Source organism: Protobothrops mucrosquamatus, unplaced genomic scaffold (genome assembly GCF_001527695.2).
Source record: "Protobothrops mucrosquamatus isolate PMUCROS unplaced genomic scaffold, P.Mucros_1.0 scaffold14, whole genome shotgun sequence".
NCBI classification, from domain to species: Eukaryota; Metazoa; Chordata; class Lepidosauria; order Squamata; family Viperidae; genus Protobothrops; species Protobothrops mucrosquamatus.
Window position 1 is genome coordinate 838968 of NW_015386401.1, and position 2114 is coordinate 841081.

Here is a 2114-nt window from a genome sequence, read left to right on the forward strand (position 1 = left end):
ATGTCAAGAGCTGGGGGGGAAGGAGTAATGACATCATTAGGTGATGTCATGAGTTGTTATCGAGCGAGATAAGGACAAGATGAGCCACCCTGCAGCTTTACATGGTCTTAACTGCAGCTCCCGGAAGCCTTCCTGTTATCCTTTCTAATGTGACAAAAAGGAACAAAATTATCCCCCGAGTGAGGAATGATCATATTCCCTTCATTTAATTATTTTGATTTAAATTCGATTCAAATTTAAGCTCAAGCATTTTCATTTTTTAAAATGACTGATGCTCCACTTTTTTTTTATCCAGAGGGCACTCAAAGTCGCTGTCTTCAATTGTAATTTACAAAATGACTAAAGCCCAGCTTTAAAAGGCTAGCCTTTGTTAATCAAAATTGAGATTTTTATCCAGGACTTGCCCAGATTTTCACTTCTCTGCTCCCATCCTACCTTTTGTGGACTTGTGACTCACAACCCCAACAGCTGAACAAGAAGCCTTTGTAGGAAATGGTGGCCAGCTCTTAAACCCCCGCAAATATGAAGTCCACTAACCAAGGTAAAAAGTCAGAGTGGGCCATGTCACAAAAGAGCCTTTGGTGATGTCAAAAGGCCTTGGACCTGGATAGGATGAAGCAGTGGCGGTGGTGATCCCATCCTTGATGGGATTTCAAGATTGTCATCTCCTGAACTTGAAAAACAAGACTGGGAGGGGGCTTTCATTCTCTCCCCCCCCAGTTCATTGACAGTGGTTAGAAGAAACACCAGCTCCATCCAACACCTCTGTGACAACCAAAACCACAAGGATTTGCCTGCAAGGATTTTGGCCATGTGTATTGATATTGGGACAGCTTCCTTGGACACAGAGAAGAGAGACTTCAGCAGCCCCAATGGCTGCTAAGATCTTTGAGAATATTGGCAAACTTAGTTTGGGCTTAGTGTTTGCTGGTGGAGTGGTCAACTCTATTCTTTATAATGTGGACGCAGGTCACCGGGCAGTCATCTTTGACCGATATCTGGGTGTTCAAGAGAAGGTGGTAGGAGAGGGGACTCATTTTTTCATCCCCTGGCTACAGAAGCCCATCATTTTTGACTGCCGTTCTCGCCCTCACAGTGTCCCTGTAACTACAGGGAGCAAAGATCTCCAGAATGTGAATATTACACTCCGGATCTTGTTCCGGCCGGTGATAATGCAGCTTCCCCAGATTTACACGATGATCGGTGAAGACTACGATGACCGAGTGTTACCCTCCATCACGACGGAAGTGCTCAAGTCAGTGGTGGCTCGCTTTGATGCAGAGGAGCTGATCACGCAGAGAGAGTTGGTCTCCAGGCAGGTGAACGAAGACCTGTCGGAACGGGCAGCTGGCTTTGGCATTCTCCTGGACGACGTTTCCTTGACTCACCTGACGTTCAGCAAGGACTTCTTGGATGCCGTAGAAATGAAGCAAGTGGCGCAGCAGGAAGCAGAAAAGGCAAGGTTCTTTGTGGAAAAGGCTGAGTACCAGAAGAAGGCCGCTATCATCATGGCCGAAGGAGACTCGAAAGCTGCAGAGCTAATTGCCAACTCCCTGGCTTCCGCAGGGGAAGGTCTTGTGGAACTGCGCAAACTTGAGGCAGCTGAGGACATAGCAAAACAACTGGCCCAGGCCCGCAACGTTACCTACGTACCATCATCTCTCTTCCCACTACCTCGATGAATCTGCCTTGGGCCTGCTCCTCTTCTATCTCTTCCTGTTCCCTTGATGGTAGCCAAATCAGTCAAAACCTATTATGAGCATCAACTGTAGAGTGTCAAGACAATGGCCAAAATGTAATGTGGATTGGAAAATTCCTCATCTAATAAATTTCTCTCTCAATGTCCATAAATATTATTTTTACTGCATCAGGACATGAAGGAAAGTACAAGTGAGGGGGGGGGACTCTCCTAAGCCAGTGATGGCAAACCTTTTAGAGATTGAGTGCCCAAAAACGGCCCCCCCCACACCCCCGTCCCTGCTCCACCCTGCCCACTGGGCCACCCACCACCTCTACAGATCACCCAGGCAGCCCAGCAGCACCATGGAAGCCACGCCCTCCGCCCATGCCCCGCAGCAGCATCTGCGCGTGACAGGGCGCAAGGGCAGAGTCTT

The 2114-nt window shown here is 48.2% G+C and overlaps 1 pseudogene; it reads left to right on the top strand.

Annotated features, from left to right (window-relative positions):
• The first annotated feature begins 872 nt into the window (after positions 1–872).
• LOC107282845 lies at positions 873–1682 on the top strand (annotated as a pseudogene).
• Positions 1683–2114: the final 432 nt, after the last annotated feature.